This window comes from Pollicipes pollicipes, unplaced genomic scaffold, assembly GCF_011947565.3.
Source record: "Pollicipes pollicipes isolate AB1234 unplaced genomic scaffold, Ppol_2.1 Scaffold_6138;HRSCAF=7277_pilon_pilon_pilon, whole genome shotgun sequence".
In the NCBI taxonomy this organism is placed as follows: Eukaryota; Metazoa; Arthropoda; class Thecostraca; order Pollicipedomorpha; family Pollicipedidae; genus Pollicipes; species Pollicipes pollicipes.
This window is the reverse complement of record NW_023596818.1, coordinates 4,728,843-4,756,247: the sequence shown is the minus strand read 5'-3', so window position 1 is coordinate 4,756,247 and position 27,405 is coordinate 4,728,843. Positions and strand designations below refer to the sequence as shown.

The following is a 27,405-nucleotide window of genomic DNA, read 5'->3' as shown; positions in this document are numbered from 1 at the left end:
AGTTTCCAAGATCTTAGGGGGCGTCAAATTGACCCCTCATCGAAGCGAAGGGTATCTAGCCGGCCACCCGGGAGCGTGTTAAATCCCGTCATTTCCTTTGCCATATGGCAATCAAGGCCAATATAAATACGACTGTCGAGTGGCTTACATCTGGTGCTCGTCAGCCTCATTTCTAGATACAACGGCCATCTATTGGCTCTCAATCATTGTTGTGTAAGGTACCATGGCGAAATCAAACAATGACGTAGGGAGAATCATTGTTAGGAAACAGAAGTTGGGATATTTAGAACAGTTTATTCCACATACAAGCGTGCCAATAATTATCACTAGGCTTGTTTTATGAAATCTAATGTTTGCCTCAACATTCTAAAATGCGAACATTCCAACATGTGGAAAATTGCCCTTAATTACATTTAATATCGACGAGACCACCATAACGCCCAATGTTATGATATATATGGTTCTCCAATGGCAATCTGGGTTTGGACCGTCTCATGCTCAAACATTATATGTAATTAGACACAAAAACAAAGTAGAGAATTTAGGTGTCAGGTACCTAACCTAGTTTGCGCGCCCCAAAACCCATACCGTCAGTAAAAATGTAGGGTAGTTGAACTATTATGAGACTTATATATAGGACCTCTTATGAAGGAATCAAAAGTCATCAGCAGTAGCAGCATCATGTATTTCTACGTCCTCAGCGAAAATGTCTTTTCAGCTCAAGGGTCACAGGTACAGGTGGCTGCAGTTGGAATGGCCGTGATTTGGGTCCAGCACATTATGGCCCTAGCTCGCGCTTAACTGTGAGGTGTACAATAATTCAACGCGTGTTGGAAGCGTATCTGTAGGAGCACCAGTTAAGTGCATCATTCAATGCCGTAATCTTTCGTACGTCTGCAATATCGATATGAAGCTGTTTCTGGCACCCAATGGCGGGGCAGACTAGTCGTATCTTGGCATCGTCTCTGCCAATATAGCACTCCCAGATTTATGCAACTTGTGTTGTTAAAAATGTCTTTTCTGCTTAAAAGCACACCGGAAGCCGTAAGTGCTGCTTGGTTTAAGATCCTCAAATGTGGAGCATTTCTTTTAAGCGGACGTTGCAACCACGTGACCTTACCGCCGGCCGGGAGAGTCGTATTGACAAAGGCGATGCCAAGATACGGCTAGGCTGCCCCCTCCCCCTCCCCCCCCCCCCCCCACTGGGTGCCGGAAACAGCCCTATATCGATATTGCAGACGTCCGAAAGATTATGCCATTGAGTGATACATTTAACTGGTTAACTGGTGCTTTAACTGTTGAGTTCTGATTACCTCATGAGAGGTCCCATAAGTCTCACTAGTGTTCAACTACCCTGCATCATTTATGATGATGTGGGTTTTAGGGCGCGCAAACTGCCTCGGCCATTTATACACTCTACATTGTTATTGTGTCCAGTTACACCTAAAGTTCTGAGCACGATACGGTTGTAAACTTGGATTCCCATTGGAGAACCAGATATATCCACAACATTGGACGTTATGGTTGTCTCGCCGGTGTTAAGTGCAATTAAAGGAAATTTCCCACATTTTAAGATGTTGCGTCAAGCATCACATATGATGAAATAAGCTCGCTTATATTTATTGGTTTATTTTTATTGGCCTTAATTGCCACATGGCCAATGGAATGGTAGGATTTAGATGACGTTAATATGGCGTCATGGATGCCTGGGTGACTTTGGAGTAGTTATCCGAAATAGCTCGCGCATCTTCGCGGGCGTGTATCTCAGAAACTAGTTGGGTTTAGTTCTTAAGAATGGCACGGCTGTGAACTACACCGAGTGGACTCCAAGATAGCTATTCTAGTTCAAAATCACATACAAAAGAGGGACACCCTCTCGAACCCATAGCATTGAGCCAATTCGTCCCCAGATTCCCATATATCCTTCGCCGGCATGCATGGACGTACTTGCAGATGGTTGGCTAACGCACTGTCCTGCCCATATGAGTTCACACATGCAGTAGAGAAGAGCAAAGTACTCTAGTTACTCACATGGGCTCAAAGCCACTGATGAAGATGGCGAGTGATTATGTGATAGCAATAATCGGGCTCGTCCGGGATTTGAACCCGGGACCTCTCGCACCCTAAGCGAGAATCATACCCCTAGACCAACGAGCCGATGTACGCGGCCGTAACGTCCCAATTCTGGACCGCGTCGTCACTTTCACATCTCAAGGTGTACGCCTCTGAGCATGCTGGCCACACCCACCATCGTCTCACAAGGTATGGCGTAAAGCGCCGGCTGCAGACTGCCGCGAGGGAGCATAGCGCTAGTGGCCGAGCTTGGCCGGGACAATTGGGGTTGCATTGGCGTGCAAGCTGCAATATATTTGTGGCTATGCATGTGGAGGAGTCGTTAGGACACAAGGCAGGACCAGCAAACGGGCAAAAGACAGAACAAGGCTTGGCCGGTCACGTCCCGTGCTGGGCGGAACGAGACGGGACGGGACGGGACGTACAAGACAGAAGGGATCCTGTTATAATCTGCTCTCTGCTCCTTCTCTTTCCTCTCCCCCGTTTCGTACCCTGTTCTCTGTCCTCCGCCCTGTTTTCAGTCCCTGCATCTTTGCGCTTTGCCAGGAGCCCTCTGCCGTCTATCCTCCCAAGTCGTCTGCCTTGTACACCCTTTCGTTCCGCCCTGCACATTTCTCCGCTCTGAGCTATCAGTCATGTCTTTCTGTCCTGCCCTGCTCAGTTCTCTTTTGCATCGGTTTTCGGTTTACCAATTAATTTACACAAAATGGCCGCAATAATAGCCAGTGCCCTATGTCATGATGTTTCGAGACGGTACTGGGTGCGGACAGTAGGTCCGGAGCTATCGACTCGCGACGTGAAAGTAACAGCGCGGCACGCAACCAGGACGTTAAACATCCCTCGTCGGCTCGTTGGTCTAGGGGTATGATTCTCGCTTCGGGTGCGAGAGGTCCCGGGTTCAAATCCCGGACGAGCCCAATCATTGTAATGAACGGTGCTACCGGTGTCGTTTCTTCCCGCCGACTTCAATGTTCGTTATCATATTAGAGCATGTGGCTTATAAGGATCTTCTATGATTCACTATGGTAGCATATTCGAAGGTGCGTGTGCAGAAGGGCACAGAGATTCATATGCGCTTCTACGTATGAAGACCGAGGCATTTTGGCAGCAATAGAAGGGCTCGTCCGGGATTTAAGCCCAGGATCTCTTGCGGACTAAGCAAGAGTCATATACCTAGACGAACGAGCCGTTATAAATATCCGCAACGTCCCCATCCTGTGCCGCATTCGTCCAGGATTTGGGCCTGGGCTCCCTCGCGGACTAAGCAAGAGTCATATACCTAGACGAACGAGCCGTTATAAATACCCATAACGCCCCCATCCTGGGCCGCATCGTTACTTGCACATTGTGCAGTGGACAGCTCCGATCACTCTAACCACAGCCGGCATCGTGAGTGTCACCACCAGTGGCGCTGGCAAGGGAGGGTACACCCGGCACATGGTCTCCCCCCCCCCCTTAGGTCCTGAGGGACCGACGGGTCACTTGTAATGCCCCTTAATGTGCCTCCAAATGCCTGCGAGGAGTCCAAAGTACCCCTCGCCACCGAAGACTGAGCACCCAAGTTGAGCTTGCCTGAGGTGATATTTAGTGGCCCGTCACCTAGGGGTGAGACCTAAAATCGAGTAGAGTGCCTCTTGCGCCGAATGAGGGCGTCCTGGGTGGATAAGAGCCTTTATATCTGTCAGGCACCAACAGTACCGAACAGCTTGCTGCATATCGGTCTGGGCTTGAGGGTCCAGGTCCCTGAGTCAATGACGGCTGGGCCGCGACCTCTGATGTCAGTCAGAGTGTCTCTTGCACCGATTGAAGACCCCTGGGACAGTGCGTGCCCCTATTTTAGTCACAGATCACCGACGTAGGAACGAGCAGGAACGAGGCCGGGTCTGCGATTGGCATTGGTCGGGGCCTCTGCAACAGTGAGGGACCCCTGTGACGGTCAGGACCCACAGGGATTTACCTGTCTGCTGGAGGCATTCAATAATTCATCCTGTTCACATGTCCGGAGATCATCAGACGCTCATGCGCTGATAAGGATCTCCCTGAGTCGATGAGAGCCTCTATGTCAGTTAGACATCACCAGTGCCGAGCAGTTGACGTCATGTTTTTCGGAGCCGAGGGCCAAATTCTGAAAAAGGGGCAAGGCCGAATGCCTCAATTTACGCTCGTCGAGGCTCAGTACTCAATGAGGACCGTGATCTCTGATGACATACATAGTTCATGGATCATTTTTATTCTCGAGGCATTCCAGCAAGTGGGACATTGTTTGTTGCTCCCCAAGTAACAAATACGTAATCGACAGAAACAAATATTTAACACATATTGAGCCACCACCTCCTTCCTATGTCCGCTACAAACCAGTCCGTCCACAGCGCATTGCACAGCGCCTCCTTCTACTTGACAGTGGCACGAAAGGTGAGAGGTCGACGAGGGTGTTCGGTGTGTCTCGGAACATGTGGAGCAGTCCTGCCACGGAACCTCGAGGTTCTCTACCGGATACGTTCGTGGGGTACCACAGGCGCTTTAGACAGATCTGCGTGCACTACAAACATGACGTCCACGTAGCATAGACTTGTCTGCGACAGGCTTACTGTTGTGCGATTGGTATGTTAACACGCACCCGGGTGGCTGGCTGGATACCCTTTACTCGGGTGTGGGGGAGGGGGTCAATTTGACCCCCCGCCGAAATCGCGGGAACTAAGAGAACTAGAGACACAATATCTACAGGGTGTGTTGACCTGCACTCACCTAGATCAAATTTTGTAGTCCCTAAGTCATGACCTTTGGGTCAAATAAGGTCAAACAATGTCAAATTATAGGTTGGTCTCCAAAGCGCGCCCAAAACCTAGATGACTGTTTCTAAGCAAAAGGTCACATGCTTATTTAAGGTCAGCGACTTTGCTTACCTTTTAAAGGTCATGGTGATTAAACCATACAAGACTGCTCTGAGTTTTGCACTTGAATAAGCTACAAAGATAACGCTAGACAATATGTTTCTAAAAACGGAGTGTTGACCTGAGTCATTTTGGGTGAATGACCTATTCTGACCTCTAAGTAGTCCATGAAAGATGTATAATGAGTTTCCTGCAATCAATAAATTCGAAATGAGCATCAGCAACTATCTCATACAGCAAGCTCTACAGCAATAAAACAGGTTTGTTTTGACCGTAGTCTGAACCTCATACCTGACCTTAGGTCAACGTCAGTTGCTCATTCAATATTTGTGTTGCCTAAGAAAGCATCTCAGAGATGTGTGGATTTGTTTAGCACTCCGTTATTGCATCAGAATGAACAATTCCCTAGAAACTGACTTCGCTGAATCCATGGCCTGATTTTGACCTGCCATAGATCAGTGATCTTACAAGCTACATCTAAATTGTTGATGCCAAACGATTCATTATTCAGTTGTCTACAGCCGTGCAAAATTTGGCGTGGCTGCGCCGCGCCGTTCGGAAACCATTTGGGAAAAATCTTTGGGGGGACAATTTGACCCGCTCCCCCACCCGAGCGCGTGTTAAGAAACGTCTGCCCAAAATCTCACTGAATCTCACTAGTACACCAAAATCTCACCAGTACTGTGGGCGGTGCAAAGTGTTCAATCTTGTACCTCATACGGTGAGAACACAATTTCTGAATACGGTGGCTGCACCAGAAAGCCTCCATCGAGCGCTGCCGATCTTGAACCCGCACATCTGGAACGTGACCATCGTCGATGTTTAGTGGTGATTGATCTGCGAAGTTGGTGACATGTGCGATAGTTTTTGTATTATTTGGGATGTACCCGGGCCGGCAGGCAGCAGGTCATGCGTGAAAAGTCTTTGAGGTGACTAGATCATTTGTGGCGAGGTATTTTGTGCCACAGTATCTCTCAGCATGTTGGTAACGAGCGAGCTGATAACAGACATCGTTTTCCCACTATTTTGGCCAGTCACTACGTGCCTGGTCTTCGCTCAAGAAGCGAGAATTATACCCCTAGACCAACGAGCCGGCAAATTGCCCTGTGACGCACTGGTTGCGGGTCGTGCTGTTACTTTCACATCGCGAGTCGATATCTCCGGACCCAATCTCCGCACCCAGCACCGTCTCAACAGATCATAACACAAGGCTCTTGTTAGGACAGCATTGAAACATCGTTAGTCTTAAACGTTGAAGAAATAGACGTGCAACTGTGACGGTAATAACCGGGCTCGTCTGGGACTTGAGCCCGGGACCTTCCGCACCCTAAGCGAGGATCATACCCCTAGAACAACCAGCCGAAAAATTCGTGGTAACGTCCCAGTTGTGGATCGCACAGTTACTTTCACATCGTGAGTCGACCACTCCGGGCCCACTGTCCACACCCAGTGCCGTCTCAAAATCTCACAACACAAGGCATTGGTTATAAACGTCGTCGGTTTGTGACAAAAAACGGTAACACGAAACCGGTGTAGAAAAAGGACTGAGACGGGACGTGCCAGAAGGCCATGACTGATAGCCCGAGAAGGAACAGCGCACAGAGCAGAACGGAAGAATGAGCACGGCTGACGGGAACGCAGGATAGAGGGCAGATGGCCGGCGAAGAGGGCAGAGATTCAAGGAATGAGGACAAAATGTGAAGAGAAAGAATGGACCACGAAAGAGGCAGTAGGACAGAGGACAGATGAAAACAGAACCACTTCTGTCTTGTATGTTCTCTTGTCCCGTCTGTCCCTGTCATGGTATGACCAGTCACGCCTTGTTCTGTTGTTTTCCCTGTTTCCTGGTCAAGCCCTCTGCCCTAACGGTTCCGCGACATGCATCACCATGAATAAATCGAAGCTTGCATGCCAATATAACCCCAATGGTCACGGTTAGCCTCCGCTAGTAAGGCTATGTTCCCTCACGACGGTCTGTGGTCAGCGCATCATGCTATGACCTCGTGAGACGATGGTGGGTGTGGCCAATGAGCCCAGAGCTGTCGGCCCGTAATGTGAAAGTACCATCGCGGTCCACAACTAGGACTTTTCGTAATATTTGGATCGGCTCAGTGATCTCGGGGTAGAATTCTCAATTAGGGTGCGAGTCTGGCCTCTGTTCTGCCCGAGGACAAGGCGGCAGTACAAAAAAGGCGTTGCAGGATGGGCAGCAGACAGAGCAGTAAGTACGACACCTGGGAGGAAATGAACGGTGATGGGGTAAAATGGAGGAGAGGGCAGAACACAGGGTGGAAAGGAAAAGAGAGCGGCACAGGGACGGTGCAGGAAGAAGGACAAAGCAGAAGGGAAGATGGGGTTCGGCAGAGAAAAGGAACAGTGCAGAATGAGGGCAGAGAAGATTATTGCATCTCAAACGGCTGAATATGCGACATGGACTGTTGGGTTGGACACAGTCCAGGGGGAAAAAGACAGAGGATAGAGCCAGAGAAATATCACGTGGCAGAACGAGGCAAAGAAGTTCTTGCTCCCCCCGCCCATCTTTTGATACCGTTCCAGCCCTATACTGTAGAGCACAAGACCGAGAAAGACGGGAGAATAGGACAAGCAGGATCGGGTCTTATTCTGTACTGTTTTCTTTTGGCTGACTGGTATTCTATTCTCTACTTTTTGCTTCCATTTTTCGTATTCGCATCTCTGGCCCGTGCCCTCAGTGCTGAAGGACGCTTGGAAAGCAGAACAGAGAAACCGTTAGGACAGGAGAGACAGAAGGACAAAGACAATAGCAGGGCAAGGCGTAAAGAGGGTTGCCAGCCCGGACAGGAAGGCCAGCCCTATCCCGTCTTGGACGGGACAGGACAAGCAGGGCCAGACAAGCGAACGGGGCCAGACAGGGTGTGACAAGTGTGCTCGGAGCCGTGCCGAATACGAAGTGAATGTAATTGCTCGAACCAAAATTAAAGCGTTTGCACAGACACTGCCGGCTTGTTGGTCTAGGGGTATGATTCTCGCTTAGGGTGCGAGAGGTCCCGGGTTCAAATCCCGGACGAGCCCGGTTATTACTATCGCAGGCTATCACAAGTCATTTACATCAATGGCTATAAGCCCATATGAGTAACTGGAGCACTTTGTGATTCGCTGCTGCAGGTGTGGCAACCTTGTTCAAACACACGGGAGTAAAAATATATGGTCATTTGGGAGCGAATTGGGTCACTGCACTGGGCTTAAGAGAATGTCCCACATTTGTATGGAATTACGAACTGAAATAGCTATCTCGGAGTTCAGAAAGTGCAGCTCATAGCCCTGCCATTCTTAATACCTGAACCCATCTAGTTGCTAAGATACACCTCCGCGAAGATGTGCAAACTGTTTCGGGAAGACTATTCCAAATCCACCCAGGCAACCATGATGCTATAATGCCATTGAAATCCCGTCATTCCATTGGTCACGTGGCGATCAAGGCCAAGAAAAATATAACTGTCGAGTGGTTTATATCTGGTGTTCGTGAGCACCATTTCTAGACATAACGCCGTCTATTGGCCCTCAATCATTGTTGTGCAAGGTACCATGGCGAAATCAAACGATGACGTATGGGGAATCATGTTTACGAAACAGAATTTGTGTTATTTAGAACAGTTTATTCTACTTACAAGCGTACCAATAATCATAACTGGGCTTGCTTCATGACATGAATGCTTGCCTCAACATTTGCCCTGCCATCAGCAAAACATGACTTTTTAGTTCAAGGGCCACAGGTACAGGTGCTGCAGTTGGAATGGTCGTGACTAGGGTCCGGCACATTTTGGCCCCAGCTCGCGTTTCACTGCAAGGTGTATTAAAATTCAGCGTGTGTTGGAAGCGCATCAGTAAGAACACCAGTTAAATGCATCATTCAATGGCTTAATTTCTCGGACGTCTGCAATATCGATATGACGCTGTTTCTGCCATTCAATGGCCGGCAGGCTAGCTGTATCTTGGCATCGCCTCTGGCAATACAGCACTCCCAGATTTATACAGCTGGCGTTGTTTAAAAAAGCTTGTTCTGCTTAAAAGCATACCAGAAGCTCTAAGTGATGTTTGCTTCAAGATCCTCAAGTGTGGAGCATATCTTTCAAGCAGACGTTGCAACCACGTGACCTTACCGCCGGCCGGGAGGGTCGTATTGACGGGGGCGACGCCAAGACAAGGCTAGCCTGCCCCGCCACATGCAACAGCACAAGCAGCAATCGATATTGCAGACGTACAAAAGATTAAGGCATTGAATGATACATTTAGCTGGTGCTTTTACTGACGCGCTTCCAACACACGCTTAATTATTGTACGCCTCACAGTTAAGCGCGAGCTGAGGCCATAATGTGCCGGACCCAAGTCATAACCACTCCAACTGCTGCCACCTGTACCTGTGACCCTTGAGCTGAAAAGCCATGTTTTTCTGAGGACATAGGAGTATATGATGCTGCTACTGCTGATGACTTTTGATTCCTTGACGGGAGGTCCTATAAGTATCATAAGTGTTCAACTATCCTACATTATTACTGATGTTGCGGGCTTTAAGACGGGCAAACTGCGTTGGCCATCTGACGCTAATACTCTACTTTGGTATTGTGTCTAGTTACACCTAAGGTTTTGAGGATGATGCGGTTGAAAACTCCGATTCCCAATAGAGAACTAGATATATCCGCAACATTGAACGTTATGGCTGCTTCGCCAATATTAAATGCACTTAAAGGAAATTTTCCACATTTTCAGGTGTTGCGTCAAGCATCACACATGGTGAAGTAGGCTCACTTGTAGTGATCGGTACACTTTAAATTGGAATAGACTGCTCCAGGCAACACAATTTCTGTTTCGTTAATATGATCCTTTATACGCCATGGCTTGATACGTCACCGTTTCCTGCACAACAGTGATTGAGAGCCATTTGACGGCCTTTATATCTGGAAATCGTGCTCACGAATGCCAGAGATGAACGCCTCAACAATTATATTTTTCTTGCCTTGATTGCCGCATGGCTAATGCACCTACAGGATTTAAATGATCTTATCATGTCGCCGTGGATGCGTGGGTGACTTTGGAATAAATAGATTCCCCGAAATGGCCTGCACATCTTCGCGGGCGTGTACCTCAAAAACTGGATGGGTTTAGTTCTTAAGAACGGCAGGGCTGTGAACTGCACCGAGTGGGCTCCAAGATAGCTATTCCAGTTCAAAATCCCATACAAATGAGGGACACTCTCTTGAACCTATAGCATTGACTGTCCTGCTCACATGAGTTCACACCTGCAGTAGAGAAGAACAAAGTACTCTAGTTTCTCACATGGGCTCACAGCCACTGATGTAGATGGCGAGTGATTGCCCGTGATGCCAATAACCGGGCTCGTCCGGGATTTGAACCCGGGACCTCTCGCACCCTAAGCGAGAATCATACCCCTAGACCAACGAGCCGATATGCCTGGTTGTAACGTCCCAATTTTGGGCGGCGCCGTCACTTTCACATCTCAAGGTGTGCAGCTCCAAGCACACTAGCCACACCCATCATCGTCTCACAAGGTATGGCGTAACGCGTCGGTTACAGACTGCCGTGAGGGAGCGTAGCGCTAGTGGCCGAGCTTGGCCGGGACAATTGGAGTTGTATTGGCGTGCAAGCTGCAAAATATTTGTGGCTATGCATATGGGGAAGTCGTTAGGACAGAAGGCTGGACCAGCAAACGGGCACAAGACAGAACAAGACATGGTCGGTCATGTCCCGCCTTAAGCGGGACGGGGCGGGCATACAGGACAGAAGGGATCCTGTTTTAATCTGCTCTCTGCTCATTATCTTTCCTTTACCTGCTTCGTACACTGTTCTGTCTTCCGCCCCTATGTTCAGTCCTTGCATCTTTGCGCTTTGCCAGGAGTCCTCTGCCGTCTATCCCCCCCAAGTCGTCTGCCTTGCACACCCTTTCGTTCTGCCCTGCACATTGCTCACCCTGAACTATCAGTCGTGTCTTTCTGTCGTGCCCTGTCAGTTCCTTTTTGCATTTTTTTCGGTTTACCAATTAGTGTACACAAAATTACCGCACTAGTACCCAGTGCCTTATGTTATGATCTTTTGAGACGGTACTGGGTGCGAACAGTGGGCCCAGAGCTGTCGACTCGCGATGTGAAAGTAACAGCGCGGCACGCAACCAGGACGTTAAAATATGTCTCGTCGGCTCGTTGGTCTAGGGGTATGATTCTCGCTTCGGGTGCGAGAGGTCCCGGGTTCAAATCCCGGACGAGCCCAATTATTGTAATGAACGGTTCTACCGGCATCGCTTCCTCCCGCCGACTTCAATGATCGTTATCGTATTAGAGCATGTGGCTTGTAAGGATCTGCTATGATTCGCTATGGTAGCAGATTCGAAGGTGCGTGTGTAGAAGGGCGCAGAGATTCACATGCGCTTCTACGTATGAAGACCTAGGCATTTTGGCAGCAATAGAAGGGCTCGTCCAGGATTTGAGCCCAGGATCTCGCGCGGACTAAGCAAGAGTCATATACTTAGACGAGCGAGCCGTTATAAATACCCGTAACGTCCCCATCCTGGGCCGCATCGTTACTTGTACACTGTGCAGTGGACAGCTCCGAACACACTAACCACAGCCGCCATCGTAAGCGTTACCACCAGTGGCGCTGACAAGGAAGGGCACACGCGGCACATGATCTCCCCCTTAGGTCCTGAGGGGCCGACGGGTCATTGTAATGCCCCTTAATGGGCCTCTAAATGCCTGCGAGGAGTCCAAAATACCCCTCGCCACCGAAGACTGAGCACCCAAGTTGAGCTTGCCTGAGGTGATATTTAGTGGCCCGTCACCTAGCGCTGAGGCCTCAAATCGAGTCAGAGTGCCTCTTGCGCCCATTGAGGGCGTCCTGGGTGGATAAGGGCCTTTATATCGGTCAGGCACCAACAGTACCGAACAGCTGGCCGCATATCGGTCTGGGCTTGAGGGTTCAGGTCCCTGAGTCAATGTCGGCAGGGCTGCGACCTCTGATGCCAGTCAGAGTGTCGCTCTCAACGATTGAAGACCCCTGGGACAGTGCGTGCCCCTATTTTCGTCACAAATCACCGACATAGGAACGAGCAGGAGCGAGGCCGGGTCCGCGATTGGCATTGGTCGGGGCCTCTGCAACAGTGAGGGACCCCTGTGACGGTCAGGACCCACAGTGATTTACCTGTCCGCGGGAAACATTCAATAATTCATCCTGTTCACATGTCCGGAACTCATCAGACACCTGATAAGGATCTCCCTGAGTCGATGAAAGCCTCTATGTTAGTTAGACACCACCAGTGCCGAGCAGATGACCTAATGTTTGTCGGAGCCTGATGGTCAAATTCTGAAAAAGGGGCAAGGCCGAATGCCTCAATTTACACTCGTCGAGGCTCAGTACTCAATGAGGGCCGTGAGAACCGTGAGGGCCGTGATCTCTCATGACAATCATAGTTCGTGGATCATTTTTATTCTCGAAGCATTCCAACAAGTGGGACATTGTTTGATGCTTCCAAGTAATAAATACGTAACCGACAGAAACAAATATTTAACACACATTGCACCACCACCTCCTTCCCATATCTGCTACAAACCAGACCATTAACCACCTACAAAATCCCGTCACGGCATCAGCGTCTGCCACATCTCACGGCACCTGCTTCCACTTGACAGTGGCTCGAAAGGTGAGAGGTCGACAAGGGTGTTCGGTGTGTCTCGGAACATGTGGAGCAGTCCTGCCACGGAACCTCGAGGTTCTCTACCGGATACGTTCGTGGGGTACCACAGGCGCTTTAGACAGATCTGCATGCACTACAAACATGATGTCCACGCAGCATAGCCTTGTCTGCAACAGGCTTACTGTTCTGTGAGTGGTACGTTAATAAACGTCTGCCCAAAATCGCACTGGCGCTACCTAGTACTGTGGGTGGTGCAAAATGTTCAATCTTGTACCTCATACGCTGAGAATACAATTTCTGAGGACGGTGGCTGCACCAAAAAGTCTCTATCGAGCGCTGCCGATCTTGAACCCGCACATCTGGAACGTGATCACGTCGATACTTTTTGGTGACTGTCTGAGCTGCCAAGTTGGTAGACTTACATGCACAATGACTTTCGTGTTCTTTGGGATGTGCCCGGGCCGACAGGCAGCAGGTCATGCGTGAGAAGTCTTTGGAGTGACTAGATCGTTTGTGGCGAGGCATTTTGTGTTGAGGCATGCTGAGAGCGAATGAACTGATAGAAGACATCGTTTTCTCACTTTATTGGTCAGTCGCTGCGTGCCTGGTCTTCGCTCAAGAAGCGAGAAGCATACCCCTAGACCAACGAGCCGTCAAATTGCTCTGTGACGTCCTGGTTGCGGGCCGCGCCGTTACTTTCACATCGCGAGTCGACAGCTCCTGACCCAATGTCCGCACCCAGCGCCGTTTCAACAGATCATAACACAAGGCTCTAGTTAGGATGGCATTAAAGCATCGTTAGCCTGGATGAAGCGTTGAAGAAGTAGACGTGTAACTATGACGGTAATAACGGGGCTCATCTGGGACTTGAACCCGGGACCTTCCGCACCCTAAGCGAGGATCATACCCCGGACCAACAAGCCGATACCAACGATACCAACGAGCCGATACCAACGACCGGACCAACGTGGTAACGTCCCAGTTGTGGATCGCACAGTTACTTTCGCATCGTGAGTCGACCACTCCGGGCCCCCTGTCCACACCCAGTGCCGTCTCAAAAGCTCACAACACAAGGCATTGGTTATATACGTAGTCGGTTTGTGACAAAAAACGGTAACACGAAGCAGATGTAGAAAAAGGACTGAGACAGGACATGCCAGAACGCCATGACTGATAGCCCGAAAAGGAACAGCGCACAGAGCAGAACGGAAGAATGAGCACGGCAGAAGGGAACGCAGGACAGAGGGCAGATGGCCAGGGAAGAGGGCAGAGATACAAGGAATGAGGACAGAATGTGAAGAGAAAGAATGGACCACGAAGGAGGCAGTAGGACAGAGGACAGATGAAAACAGAATCCCTTCTGTCTTGTATGTTCCCTTGTCCCGTCTGTCCCGGTCATGGTGGAATATGACCAGTCACGCCTTGTTCTGTTGTTTTCCCTGTTTCCTAGTCCAGCCCTCTGCCCTAGCGGTTCCGCGACATGCATCACCATGAACAAATCGAAGCTTACACGCCAAGATAACCCCAATGGTCTCGGTTAGCCTCCGCTAGTAAGGCTATGTTCCCTCACGACGGTCTGTGGTCAGCGCATTATGCTATGACCTCGTGAGACAATGGTGGGTGTGGCCAATGAGCCAGGAGCTGTCGGCACCTAATGTGAAAGTACCATCGCGGTCCACAACTAGGACTTTTCGTAATGTTTTGATCGGCTCAGTGATCTCGGGGTAGAATTCTTACTTAGGGTGCGAGTCTGGCCTCTGTTCTGCTCGAGGGCAAGGCGGCAGTGCAAAGCAAGGTGTTGCAGGATGGGCAGCAGACAGAACAGTAAGTACGACACCTGAGAGGAAATGAACGGTGATGGGGTAAAATGGAGGATAGGGCAGAACACAGGATGGAAAGGAAAAGAGAGCGGCACAGGGACGGTGCAGGAAAAATGACAAAGCAGAAGGGAGGACGGGGTTCGGCAGAGAAAGGGAACAGTGCAGAATGAGGGCAGAGAAGATTATTACATCTCAAACGACTGGATATGCGGCTTGGACTGTTGGGTGGGACGCAGTCCAGGCGGAAAAAGACAGGATAGAACCAGAGAAATATCACGTGGTAGAACGAGGCAAAGAAGTTCTTGCTCCGCTCGCCCATTTTTTGATACCGTTCCAGCCCTATACTGTAGAGTACAAGACTGAGAAAGACGGGAGGCTAGGACAAGCAGGATCAGGTCTTATTCTGTACTGTTTTCTTTTGGCTGAGTGGTTTTCTGTTCTCTACTTTTTGCTTCCATTTTTCGTGTTCGCATCTCTGGCCCGTGCCCGCAGTGATGAAGGACGCTTGGAAAACGAGAATAGAGAAACCGTTAGGACAGAAGAGACAGAAGGACAAAGACAATAGCAGGGCAAGGCGTAAAGAGGGGTGCCAGCCCGGACAGCACGGCCAGCTCTATCCCGTCTTGGACGGCACAGGACAGGCAGGGCCAGACAAGCGAACGGGGCCAGACAGGGTGTGACAAGTGTGCTCGGAGCCGTGCCGAATACGAAGTGAAAGTAACTGCGCAAACCAAAATTGAAGCCCCTGCGAAGGTACTGTCGGCTCGTTGGTCTAGGGGTATGATTCTCGCTTAGGGTGCGAGGGGTCCCGGGCTCAAATCCCGGACGAGCCCAGTCATTATTATCACAGGTTTTCACTTGTCATTTACATCAGTGGCTATAAGCCCATTTCAGTACTTGGTGCACTTGTGCTTTGCTGTTGCAGATGTGAATTGATGGGAGCAGGACAGTGTTGAAGCCCATCGTCTGCGAGCTTGTTCAAATACGCGAGAGTAAAAATATATGGGAATTTGGGAGCGAGTTGGGTCATTGCACTGGGCTTAAGAGAATGTCCCACATTTGTATGGAATTGTGAGCTGAAATAGCTATCTTGGAGTTCATTAGGTGCAGTCCACAGCCCTGCCATTCTGAAGACCTAAACTTACTTAGTTTCTGAAATACACCTCCGCGAAGATGTGCATACTGTTTCGGGAAGACTATCCCAAATTCACCAAAGCCACCATGATGCTATTATGTTATTCAGGTCCCGTCATTTCATTGGCATGTGGCAATCAAGGCCAAAAAAGATATAACGGTCGAGTGGTTTATATCTGGTGTTGGTGAGCATCATTACTAGATATAACGGCCATCTATTGGCCCTCAATCATTGTTGTGCAAGATACCATGGCGAAATCAAACCATGACGTATGGGGAATCATGTTTACGAAACAGGATTTGTGTTATTTAGAACACTTTATTCCACTTACAAGCGTACCAATAATTATAACTGGGCTTGTTTCATGACATCCAAAGCTTGCCTCAACATTCTAAAATTGAAAATTCCCCTTAATTACATCTTATATCGGCAAGACCACCATAACGCTCAATGTTATGAACATATATATGGTTCTCCAATGACAATCTGAGTTGGCAACCGCATCGTGCCTATACATTACATGTAATTAGACAGAATGCAAAGTGGAGTATTAGCGTCAGGTGGCTAACCTAGTTTGCGCGCAATAAAACCCGCTTCAGTAAAAATGTAGGGCAGTTGAACACTTATGAGACTTACAGGATCTCTCATGATGTAACCAAAACTCATCAGCAGTACCAACACCATATGTTACCACGCCCTCAGCAAAACATAGCTTCTCAGCTCAAGGGACACAGGTACAGGTGCTGCAGTTGGAATGGTCGTGACTAGGGTCCGGCACATTTTGGCCCAGCTCGCGATTAACTGCAAGGTGTTTTAGAATTCAGCGTGTGTTGGAAGCGCATCAGCAAGAACACCAGTTAAATGCATCATTCAATGCCTTAATTTCTCGGACATCTGCAATATCGATATGACGCTGTTTCTGCCATTCAATGGCCGGCAGGCTAGCTGTATCTTGGCATCGCCTCTGGCAATACAGCACTCCCAGATTTATACAGCTTGTATTGTTTAAAAAAGTTTGGTCTACTTAAAAGCATACCGGAAGCTCTAAGTGCTGCTTGCTTCAAGATCCTCAAATGTGGAGCATTTCTTTCAAGCAGATGTTGCAACCACGTGACCTTACCGCCGGCCGGGAGGGTCGTATTGACGGGGGCGACGCCAAGACAAGGCTAGTCTGCCCCGCCACATGTAACAGCACAAGTAGCAATAGATGTTGCAGACGTACGAAAGATTAAGGCATTGAATGATACATTTAGCTGGTGCTTTTACTGACGCGCTTCCATCACACGCTTAATTATTGTACACCTCACAGTTAAGCGCGAGCTGAGGCCATAATGTGCCGGACCCAAGTCATAACCACTCCAACTGCTGCCACCTGTACCTGTGACCCTTGAGCTGAAAAGCCATGTTTTTCTGAGGACATAGGAGTATATGATCCTGCTACTGCTGATGACTTTGGATTCCTTGACGGGAGGTCCTATAAGTATCATAAGTGTTCAACTATCCTACATTATTACTGATGTTGCGGCTTTAAGACGGACAAACTGCGTTGGCCATCTGACGCTAATACTCTACTTTGGTATTGTGTCTAGTTACACCTAAGGTTTTGAGGATGATGCGGTTGAAAACTCCGATTCCCATTAGAGAACTAGATATATCCGCAACATTGAACGTTATGGCTGCTTCACCAATATTAAATGCACTTAAAGGAAATTTTCCACACTTTCAGATGTTGCGTCAAGCATCACACATGGTGAAATAGGCTCACATGTAGTGATCGGTACACTTTAAAATGGAATAGACTGCTCCAGGCAGCACAATTTCTCTGTTTCGTTAATATGATCCTTTATACGCCATGGCTTGATACGTCACCGTTTCCTGCACAACAGTGATTGAGAGCCATTTGACGGCCTTTATATCTGGAAATCGTGCTCACGAATGCCAGAGATGAACGCCTCAACAATTATATTTTTCTTGGCCTTGATTGCCGCATGGCTAATGCACTTACAGAATTTAAATGATCTTATCATGTCGCCGTGGATGCGTGGGTGACTTTGGAATAAATAGATTCCCCGAAATGGCCTGCACATCTTCGCGGGCGTGTACCTCAGAAACTGGATGGGTTTAGTTCTTAAGAATGGCAGGGCTGTGAACTGCACCGAGTGGGCTCCAAGATAGCTATTCCAGTTCAAAATCCCATACAAATGAGGGACACTCTCTTGAACCTATAGCATTGAATGTCCTGCTCACATGAGTTCACACCTGCAGTAGAGAAGAACAAAGTACTCTAGTTGCTCACATGGGCTCACAGCCACTGATGTAGATGGCGAGTGATTGCCCGTGATGCCAATAACCGGGCTCGTCCGGGATTTGAACCCGGGACCTCTCGCACCCTAAGCGAGAATCATACCCCTAGACCAACGAGCCGATATGCCTGGTCGTAACGTCCCAATTTTGGGCGGCGCCGTCACTTTCACATCTCAAGGTGTGCAGCTCCAAGCACACTAGCCACACCCATCATCGTCTCACAAGGTATGGCGTAACGCGTCGGTTACAGACTGCCGTGAGGGAGCATAGCGCTAGTGGCCGAGCTAGGCCAGGACAATTGGAGTTGTACTGGCGTGCGAGCTGCAACATATTTGTGGCTATGCATATGGGGAAGTCGTTAGGACAGAAGGCTGGACCAGCAAACGGGCACAAGACAGAACAAGACATGGTCGGTCATGTCCCGCCTTAAGCGGGACGGGGCGGGCATACAAGACAGAAGGGATCCTGTTTTAATCTGCTCCCTGCTCATTATCTTTCCTTTACCTGCTTCGTACACTGTTCTCTGTCTTCTGCCCTTATTTTCAGCCCTTGCATCTTTGCGCCTTGCCAGGAGTCCTCTGCCGTCTATCCCCCCCGCCCAAGTCGTCTGCCTTGCACACCCTTTCGTTCCGCCCTGCGCATTTCTCCGCCCTGAGCTATCAGTCATGTCTTTCTGTCCTGTCCAGCTCAGTTCTTTTTTGCATTTTTTTCGGTTTACCAATTAGTTTACACAAAATGACCGCACTAATAGCCAGTGCCTTATGTTATGACTTTTTGAGACGGTACTGGGTGCGGACAGTGGGTCCGGAGCTGTCGACTCGCGATGTGAAAGTAACAGCACGGCACTCAACCAGGACGTTAAATTGCGCCTTGTCGGCTCGTTGGTCTAGGGGTATGATTCTCGCTTCGGGTGCGAGAGGTCCCGGGTTCAAATCCCGGACGAGCCCAATTATTGTAATGAACGGTACTACCGGTATCGTTTCCTCCCGCCGACTTTAATGATTGTTATCATATTAGGGCATGTGGCTTATAAGGATCTTCTATGATTCACTATGGTAGCAGATTCGAAGGTGCGTGTGTAGAAGGGCACAGAGATTCACATGCGCTTCTACGTATGAAGACCTAGGCATTTTGGCAGCAATAACAGGGCTCGTCCAGGATTTGAGCCCAAGATCTCTCGCGGACTAAGCAAGAGTCATATACCTAGACGAACGAGCCGTTATAAATACCCGTAACGTCCCCACCCTGGGTCGCATCGTTACTTGTACACTGTGCAGTGGACAGCTCCGAACACACTAACCACAGCGGCCATCATGAGCGTTACCACCAGTGGCGCTGGCAAAGGAGGCCACATGATCCCGGCACATGACATCCCCCCCCCCTCCTCTTTGGTCCTGAGGGGCCGACGGGTCACTTGTAATGCTCCTTAATGGGCCTCCAAATGCCTGCGAGGAGTCCAAAGTCCCCCTCGCCCCCGACGACTGAGCACCCAAGTTGAGCTTGCCTGAGGTGATATTTAGTGGCCCGTCACCTAGTGCTGAGACCCCAAATCGAGTCAGAGTGCCTCTTGCGCCGATTGAGGGCGTCCTGGGTGGATAAGGGCCTTTACATCGGTCAGGCACCAACAGCACCGAACAGCTGGCTGCATGTCGGTCTGGGCTTGAGGGTTCAGGTCCCTGAGTCAATGTCGGCAGGGCGGCGACGCCTGATGTCAGTCAGAGTGTCTCTTGCGCCGATTGAGGGCGTCGTGGGTGGATAAGGGCCTTTATATCGGTCAGGCACCAACAGTACCGAACAGCTGGCTGCATATCGGTCTGGGCTTGAGGGTTCAGGTCCCCGAGTCAATGTCGGCAGGGCTGCGACCTCTGATGTCAGTCAGAGTGTCTCTTGCACCGATTAAGGGCGTCGTGGGTGGATAAGGGCCTTTATATCGGTCAGGCACCAACAGTACCGAACAGCTGGCTGCATATCGGTCTGGGCTTGAGGGTTCAGGTCCCCGAGTCAATGTCGGCAGGGCTGCGACCTCTGATGTCAGTCAGAGTGTCTCTTGCACCGATTGAGGGCGTCGTGGGTGGATAAGGGCCTTTATATCGGTCAGGCACCAACAGTACCGAACAGCTGGCTGCATATCGGTCTGGGCTTGAGGGTCCAGGTCCCTGAGTCAATGACGGCTGGGCCGCGACCTCTGATGTCAGTCAGAGTGTCTCTTGCACCGATTGAAGACCCCTGGGACAGTGCGTGCCCCTATTTTCGTCACAAATCACCGACATAGGAACGAGCAAGAGCGAGGCCGGGTCCGCGATTGGCATTGGTCGGGGCCTCTGCAACAGTGAGGGACTCCTGTGACGGTCAGGACCCACAGTGATTTACCTGTCCGCGGGAAACATTCAATAATTCATCCTGTTCACGTGTCCGGAACTCATCAGACACCTGATAAGGCTCTCCCTGAGTCGATGAAAGCCTCTATGTCAGTTAGACACCACCAGCACCGAGCAGATGACCTAATGTTTTCGGAGCCTGAGGGTCAAAATCTCAAAAAGGGGCAAGGCCGAATGCCTCAATTTACACTCGTCGAGGCTCAGTACTCAATGAGGGCCGTGAGAACCGTGAGGGCCGTGATATCTCATGGCAATCATAGTTCGTGGATCATTTTTATTCTCGAAACATTCCAACAAGTGGGACATTGCTTGATGCTTCCAAGTAATAAATACGTAACCGACAGAAACAAATATTTAACACACATTGCACCACCACCTCCTTCCCATATCTGCTACAAACCAGACCATTAACCACCTACGAAATCCCGTCACGGCATCAGCGTCTGCCACATCTCACGGCACCTGCTTCCACTTGACAGTGGCACGAAAGGTGAGAGGTCGACGGGGGTGTTCGGTGTGTCTCGGAACATGTGGAGCAGTCCTGCCACGGAACCTCGAGGTTCTCTACCGGATACGTTCGTGGGGTACCACAGGCGCTTTAGACAGATCTGCATGCACTACAAACATGATGTCCACGCAGCATAGCCTTGTCTGCAACAGGCTTACTGTTCTGTGAGTGGTACGTTAATAAACGTCTGCCCAAAATCGCACTGGCGCTACCTAGTACTGTGGGTGGTGCAAAATGTTCAATCTTGTACCTCATACGCTGAGAATACAATTTCTGAGGACGGTGGCTGCACCAAAAAGTCTCTATCGAGCGCTGCCGATCTTGAACCCGCACATCTGGAACGTGATCACGTCGATTCTTTCTGGTGACTGTCTGAGCTGCCAAGTTGGTAGACTTACATGCACAATGACTTTCGTGTTCTTTGGGATGTGCCCGGGCCGACAGGCAGCAGGTCATGCGTGGAAAGTCTTTGGAGTGACTAGATCGTTTGTGGCGAGGCATTTTGTGTTGAGGCATGTTGAGAGCGAATGAACTGATAGAAGACATCGTTTTCTCACTTTATTGGTCAGTCACTGCGTGCCTGGTCTTCGCTCAAGAAGCGAGTATCATACCCCTAGACCAACGAGCCGTCAAATTGCTCTGTGACGTCCTGGTTGTGGGCCGCGCCGTTACTTTCACATCGCGAGTCGACAGCTCCTGACCCAATGTCCGCACCCAGCACCGTTTCAACAGATCATAACACAAGGCTCTAGTTAGGATGGCATTAAAGCATCGTTAGCCTGGATGAAGCGTTGAAGAAGTAGACGTGTAACTATGACGGTAATAACGGGGCTCATCTGGGACTTGAACCCGGGACCTTCCGCACCCTAAGCGAGGATCATACCCCGGACCAACGAGCCGATACCAACGATACCAACGAGCCGATACCAACGACCGGACCAACGTGGTAACGTCCCAGTTGTGGATCGCACAGTCACTTTCACATCGTGAGTCGACCACTCCGGGCCCACTGTCCACACCCAGTGCCGTCTCAAAAGCTCACAACACAAGGCATTGGTTATATACGTGGTCGGTTTGTGACAAAAACGGTACCACGAAGCAGATGTAGAAAAAGGACTGAGACAGGACAAGCCAGAAGGACATGGCTGATAGCTAGAGAAGGAACAGCGCACAGAGCAGAACGGAAGAATGAGCACGGCTGACGGGAAGGTAAGGACAGAGGGCAGATGGCCGGCGAAGAGGGCAGAGATCCAAGGAATGAGGACAGAATGTGAAGAAAAAGAATGGACCACGAAGGAGGCAGTAGGACAGAGGACAGATGAAAACAGAACCCCTTCTGTCTTGTATGTTCTCTTGTCCCGTCTGTCCCGGTCATGGTGGGATATGACCAGTCACGCCTTGTTCTGTTGTTTTCCCTGTTTCCTGGTCCAGCCCTCTGCCCTAACGGTTCCGCGACATGCATCACCATGAATAAATCGAAGCTTGCATGCCAATGTAACCCCAATGGTCACGGTTAGCCTCCGCTAGTAAGGCTATGTTCCCTCACGACGGTCTGTGGTCAGCGCATTATGCTATGACCTCGTGAGACGATGGTGGGTGTGGTCAATGAGCCCAGAGCTGTCGGCCAATAATGTGAAAGTACCATCGCGGTCCACAACTAGGACTTTTCGTAATATTTGGATCGGCTCAGTGGTCTCGGGGTAGAATTCTCAATTAGGGTGCGAGTCTGGCCTCTGTTCTGCCCGAGGACAAGGCGGCAGTACAAAAAAGGCGTTGCAGGATGGGCAGCAGACAGAGCAGTAAGTACGACACCTGGGAGGAAATGAACGGTGATGGGGTAAAATGGAGTAGAGGGCAGAACACAGGATGGAAAGGAAAAGAGAACGGCACAGGGACGGTGCAGGAAGAAGGACAAAGCAGAAGGGAGGATGGGGTTCGGCAGAGAAAAGGAACAGTGCAGAATGAGGGCAGAGAAGATTATTGCATCTCAAACGACTGAATATGCGACATGGACTGTTGGGTTGGACACAGTCCAGGGGGAAAAAGACAGAGGATAGAACCAGAGAAATATCACGTGGCAGAACGAGGCAAAGAAGTTCTGCCCCCCCCGCCCATCTTTTGATACCGTTCCAGCCCTATACTGTAGAGCACAAGACCGAGAAAGACGGGAGAATAGGACAAGCGGGATCGGGTCTTATTCTGTATTGTTTTCTTTTGGATGACTGGTGTTCAGTTCTCTACTTTTTGCTTCCATTTCTCGTATTCGCATCTCTGGCCCGTGCCCTCAGTGATGAAGGACGCTTGGAAAGCAGAACAGAGAAACCGTTAGGACAGGAGAGACAGAAGGACAAAAAAAAATAGCAGGGCAAGGCGTAAAGAGGGTTGCCAGCCCGGACAGGAAGGCCAGCCCTATCCCGTCTTGGACGGGACAGGACGAGCAGGGCCAGACAAGCGAGCGGGGCCAGACAGGGTGTGACCCGTGTGCTCGGAGCCGTGCCGAATACGAAGTGAAAGTAATTGCTCGAACCAAAATTAAAGCGTTTGCTCAGACACTGTCGGCTCGTTGGTCTAGGGGTATGATTCTCGCTTAGGGTGCGAGAGGTCCCGGGTTCAAATCCCGGACGAGCCCGATTATTACTATCGCAGGCTATCACAAGCCATTTACATCAATGGCTATAAGCCCATATGAGTAACTGGAGCACTTTGTGATTCGCTGCTGCAGGTGCTGCAAGCTTGTTCAAACACGCGGGAGAAAAAATGTATGGTCATTTGGGAGCGAATTGGGTCACTGCACTGGGCTTAAGAGAATGTCCCACATTTGTATGGAATTGTGAACTGAAATAGCTATCTTGGAGTTTGCTAGGAGCAGTTCACAGCTCTGCCATTTTTGAGACCTGAGCCTATCTAGTTTCTGAGATACACGTCCTCGAAGATGTGCAAATTGTTTCGGGAAGACTATTCCAAATTCACCCAGGCAACCATGATGCTATGCCATTTAAATCCCGTCATTTCATTGCCCACGTGATGATCAAGGCCAATAAAAATATAGCTGTCGAGTGGTTTATATCTGGTGTTCATGAGCACCATTTCTAGATATAACGCCGTGTATTGGCCCTCAATCATTGTTGTGCAAGATACCATGGCGAAATCAAACGATGACGTACGGGGAATCATGTTTACGAAACATAATTTGTCTCATTTAGAGCAGCTTTTTCTACTTACAAGCGTACCAATAATCATAACTGGGCTTGTTTCATGACATCTAATGCTTGCCTCAACATTTGCCCTGCACTCAGTAAAACATGACTTTTCAGTTCAAGGGCCACAGGTACAGGTGCTGCAGTTGGAATGGTCGTGACTATTGGAAGCGCATCAGTATGAGCACCAGTTAAATAGATCGCTCAATGCCTTACTCTCTCGGACGTCTGCAATATCGATATAATGCTGTTTCTGCCGCCCAATGGCGGGGCAGGCTAGTTGTATCTTGGCATCGCCTCTGGCAATATAGCACTCCCAGATTTATGCAGCTTGTATTGTTTAAAAAAGTTTGTTCTGCTTAAAAGCATACTAGAAGCCGTAAGTGCTGCTTGCTTCAAGATCCTCAAATGTGGAGCATTTCTTTCAAGCAGACGTTGCAACCACGTGACCTTACCGCCGGCCGGGAGGGTCATATTGACGGAGGCGATGCCAAGATAGGGCTAGCCTGCCCCGCCACATGTAGCACAAGCACAAGCAGCAATCGATATTGCAGACGTGCGAAAGATTAAGGCATTGAATGATACATGTAGCTGGTGCTTTTACTGACGCGCTTCCAACACACGCTTAATTATTGTACACCTCACAGTTAAGCGCGAGCTGAGGCCATAACGCGCTGGACCCAAGCCATGACCATTTCGACCGCAGCCACCTGTACCTGTGACACTTGAGCTGAAAAGCCATGTTTTGCTGAGGGTATAGAAGCATATGATGCTGCTACTGATGATGAGTTTTGATAACTTCATGAGAGGTGCTGTCAGTTTCATAAGTGTTCAAATATCCTACATTATTAATGATGACGTGGGTTTTAGGGCGTGCAAACTACGTTGGCCATCTGACGCCTATACTCTACTTGGTTCCTGTGTTTAGTTACACCTAAAGTTTTGAGCGCGACGCGGTTGTAAACTCGGCTTCCCATTGGAGAACCAGATATATCTTGAACGTTATGGTTGTCTCGCCGCTAGTAAGTGCAATTAAAGCAAATCTTCCACATTTTAAGATGTTGCGTCAAGCATCACATATGATGAAATAAGCTCACTTATAGTTATTGGTATAGCTTTAAGTGGAATAGACTGCTCTAGACGACGCAATTTTTCTGTTTAGTAACTATGATCCTCTATGCTTCATGGTTTGATTACGTGATCGCTCCCTGCACAACATTGGTTGAGAGCCAGTTGACGGCCTTTATATCTGGAAATCGTGCTCACGAACGTGAGATATGAACGACTCAACAATTACATTTTCGTTGGCCAAGATCATCTAAATCCTGCCAATAAAATGGCAGGATTTAGATGATCTTATTACGTCGTCATAGATGCCTGGGTGACTTTGGAATATATAGTTTCCCCGAAACAGCTGGCTCATCTTCATCTTGACGCCATTGAACGCATCTTGACCCCATTCGTCCCCAAATTCCCATACATCCTCACGCCGGCATGCATGGGCGTGCTTGAAGATGATCGGCATACGGACTGTCTTCCCGCATGATTTCACACCTACAGTAGAGAAGAACAAAGCGTTCATGTCACTCAAATGGGCTCACAGCCACTGATGTAGATAGCGAGTGATTACCTGTGGTAGCAATAACCGGGCTCGTCCGGGATTTGAACCCGGGACCTCTCGCACCCTAAGCGAGAATCATACCCCTAGACCAACGAGCCGATACGCCAAGCCGTAACGTCCCAATTCTGGGCCGCGGCGTCACTTTCACAGCACACGGTGTACGGCTCCGAGCACACCAGCCACACCCACCACCGTCTCACCAGGTTATGGCGTAAACCGCTACCTACAAACTGTCGTGAGGGAGCTCTAGCAGACCAAGTAGTCGAGCCTGACCGTGACCATCGGGGTTGCACTGACGTGCAAGCTGCAAAATATTTATGACATTGCATGTGGGGGAGTCGTTAGGACGGAAGGCAGGATCAGCAAACGGGCAAAAGACAGAACAAGACATGGCCGGTCATGTTCCGTCCCGAGCGGGACGGATAGGACGGACAGCAAGACAGTAGGTAACCTGTTTTAATCTGCCCTCTGCTCCTTCTCCTCTTTCCCTTCCTCTGCCTCGTACCCTGTTCTCTGTCTTCCGCTCATACCTTCAGTCCTCGCATCTCTGCGCTTTGCCAGGAGTCCTTTGCCGTCTATCCTCCCAAGTCGTCTGCCTTGCACACCCTTTCGGTCTGCCCTGCGTATTGCTCCACCCTGAGCTATCAGTGGTGTGCTGTCCTGCGTGGGGTCAGTCATTTTTTGCATTGGTTTTCGGTTTACCAGTTAGTTTACACGAAATGACTGCACTAATCACCAGTGCATTGTGTCATGATCTTTTAGACGGTGCTGGGTGCGGACAGTGGGTCCGGAGCTGTCGACTCGCGATGTGAAAGTAACAGCGCGGCACGCAACCAGGACGTTGGGAGCCATTCTGTTGGCTCGTTGGTCTAGGGGTATGATTCTCGCTTCGGGTGCGAGAGGTCCCGGGTTCAAATCCCGGACGAGCCCTGATATTGCCAACGATGGTACTGCTGGTATTAATGCATCCCTGCTGACTTCGATGATCACTATCATATTAGAGCATGTGACTGATAGGGATCCTTTATAATCCGTTTTGGTAGCAATTTCGAACCTGCGTGTGCAGAAAGACGCAAAGATCTGCATGCGTTTCTACGCATCAAAGTGTGGACGTTTTAGCAGCAATAACAGGGCTCGTCCAGGGTTTGAGCCTGGGACCTCTCGCACCCTAAGGAAGAACCATATCCTTAGACGGAAGAGCCGTTATAGATACCTGTAGCTTGCCATCCTGGGACGCATTGCTACTTTTACATTATACAGTGGACAGCCCCGACCACACTAACCACACAGCGCTATCACCAGTGGCGCTGGCAAGAGGGAGGGGCACAGCCGGCACGTGCGCCCCCCCCCCCTCCCCCCGCTCGTTAGGCCCTGAGGGGTCAACGGGCCCCTCGCGATGCCTCTTAATGGGCCTCTAATCTGCGAGGGGTCCAAAGTACCCATCGTACGTACCCAAAGTACCCTTTGACGGCAATAACGGGGCTCGTCCGGGATTTGAACCCGGGACCTCTCGCACCCGAAGCGAGAATCATACCCCTAGACCAACGAGCCGACGAAATTACCTGTTATGCCCAACTTTAGGCCGCGCCGTTACTTTCACATCGTGCGGTGTGCGGCTCCGAGCCCACCGGCCACACCAACCATCGTCCTATAAGGTTATGACGTACAGCGCTGGCTACAGACTGACGTGACAGAGCGTAGCCATCGTATCATCAACTCATTTATGGTGATACATGTTGAGGAACCGCTACGACAGAAGGCAGGACCAGCAAACAGGCAACAGACAGCAAGGCCTGA

At 49.8% G+C, this 27,405-nt stretch overlaps 11 non-coding genes across 11 annotated transcripts; 6 read left to right on the top strand and 5 right to left on the bottom strand.

The window, feature by feature from the left end:
• Window positions 1-2,085: 2,085 nt before the first annotated feature.
• TRNAP-AGG (transfer RNA proline (anticodon AGG)) lies at window positions 2,086-2,157 on the bottom strand. The gene has a single exon. It is a non-coding gene; the product is annotated as a tRNA-Pro (tRNA).
• Window positions 2,158-2,918: 761 nt separating this feature from the next.
• On the top strand, window positions 2,919-2,990 carry TRNAP-CGG (transfer RNA proline (anticodon CGG)). The gene has a single exon. It is a non-coding gene; the product is annotated as a tRNA-Pro (tRNA).
• Window positions 2,991-7,943: 4,953 nt separating this feature from the next.
• TRNAP-AGG (transfer RNA proline (anticodon AGG)) lies at window positions 7,944-8,015 on the top strand. Its single transcript has one exon. It is a non-coding gene; the product is annotated as a tRNA-Pro (tRNA).
• A 2,318-nt stretch (window positions 8,016-10,333) lies between these two features.
• TRNAP-AGG (transfer RNA proline (anticodon AGG)) lies at window positions 10,334-10,405 on the bottom strand. The gene has a single exon. It is a non-coding gene; the product is annotated as a tRNA-Pro (tRNA).
• A 747-nt stretch (window positions 10,406-11,152) lies between these two features.
• TRNAP-CGG (transfer RNA proline (anticodon CGG)) lies at window positions 11,153-11,224 on the top strand. Its single transcript has one exon. It is a non-coding gene; the product is annotated as a tRNA-Pro (tRNA).
• A 6,728-nt stretch (window positions 11,225-17,952) lies between these two features.
• Window positions 17,953-18,024, bottom strand: TRNAP-AGG (transfer RNA proline (anticodon AGG)). Its single transcript has one exon. It is a non-coding gene; the product is annotated as a tRNA-Pro (tRNA).
• Window positions 18,025-18,779: 755 nt separating this feature from the next.
• On the top strand, window positions 18,780-18,851 carry TRNAP-CGG (transfer RNA proline (anticodon CGG)). Its single transcript has one exon. It is a non-coding gene; the product is annotated as a tRNA-Pro (tRNA).
• Window positions 18,852-23,347: 4,496 nt separating this feature from the next.
• TRNAP-AGG (transfer RNA proline (anticodon AGG)) lies at window positions 23,348-23,419 on the top strand. Its single transcript has one exon. It is a non-coding gene; the product is annotated as a tRNA-Pro (tRNA).
• A 2,215-nt stretch (window positions 23,420-25,634) lies between these two features.
• On the bottom strand, window positions 25,635-25,706 carry TRNAP-AGG (transfer RNA proline (anticodon AGG)). The gene has a single exon. It is a non-coding gene; the product is annotated as a tRNA-Pro (tRNA).
• Window positions 25,707-26,466: 760 nt separating this feature from the next.
• On the top strand, window positions 26,467-26,538 carry TRNAP-CGG (transfer RNA proline (anticodon CGG)). The gene has a single exon. It is a non-coding gene; the product is annotated as a tRNA-Pro (tRNA).
• Window positions 26,539-27,087: 549 nt separating this feature from the next.
• TRNAP-CGG (transfer RNA proline (anticodon CGG)) lies at window positions 27,088-27,159 on the bottom strand. The gene has a single exon. It is a non-coding gene; the product is annotated as a tRNA-Pro (tRNA).
• Window positions 27,160-27,405: the final 246 nt, after the last annotated feature.